Source organism: Elephantulus edwardii, unplaced genomic scaffold, assembly GCF_000299155.1.
Source record: "Elephantulus edwardii isolate Elephantulus edwardi_28Jun2011 unplaced genomic scaffold, EleEdw1.0 scaffold00158, whole genome shotgun sequence".
NCBI classification, from domain to species: Eukaryota; Metazoa; Chordata; class Mammalia; order Macroscelidea; family Macroscelididae; genus Elephantulus; species Elephantulus edwardii.
The window spans coordinates 394,081-394,828 of NW_006399908.1; the positions used below are offsets into that span (position 1 = coordinate 394,081).

Here is a 748-nt window from a genome sequence, read left to right on the forward strand (position 1 = left end):
TTGGTGCAGGATAGAGCAGGGTTTAGAGCTGTTGTGCATAGGGTCGCTATGAGTCAGAAATGACTCGATGGCACATAACAACAACAACAACAACAATACAGAAGGAGCGGGACTTTGGTGGTGTATTCTGTAGGTAGTTGCACTGTAAGCCACAGGCAATGTCTGGAGGTTTGAATCCATCTGTGGTTCTGTAGGAGAAAGAGGGCCTGTCGCCTCTTTAAAGCCTTGAAAACTGCTCCAGACCGTCCGCTGAGGCCGTGCCAACTTTGTGGCAGTGAGGGTGTTCAGTGGTTTAGTTTTTAAAAGAATGTAGGAAGCTTGAGCAAACAAATTTTAGATGTTTTAGAAATTGAGAAATTTGCACGAAGACACTTTATCAAGGGATTATACTGGAAGATTTATGAAAGCATGTGATATTGCACCTAAAATTGTTTTATTAGTGACTATATGCAGCAATGCTAAATTTTTTCCATACTTGATGAATGAATGCACTTAGTCTAGTCTCCGTTATTTTGGTTTAAATGTCTGATAATGTCTTGATTTTTTTTTTTTAAAAAGTGTATTTGTAATTTGCACTATTGAGGGGGGTGTTGACTGCAGAGGTTGTCAATATGTGATTTGTGTTTTATACACGTATCTAATGTGGTATATCGATTTTTGTAACTTAAGAGTTGGCCAATGACCAAGGAGGATAGAAGGAGAATTGATGCCTTTGAGCTGTGGTGCTGGAGAAGAGTATTGAGGGTAT

General features: G+C 39.4%; 1 protein-coding gene across 1 annotated transcript in view; it reads left to right on the forward strand.

Annotated features, from left to right (window-relative positions):
- LOC102866789 (RING-box protein 2-like) overlaps nt 1-748 on the forward strand; it is a 6,181-nt gene that overhangs the window by 5,213 nt on the left and 220 nt on the right. The gene's annotated exons all lie outside the window — the stretch shown is intronic.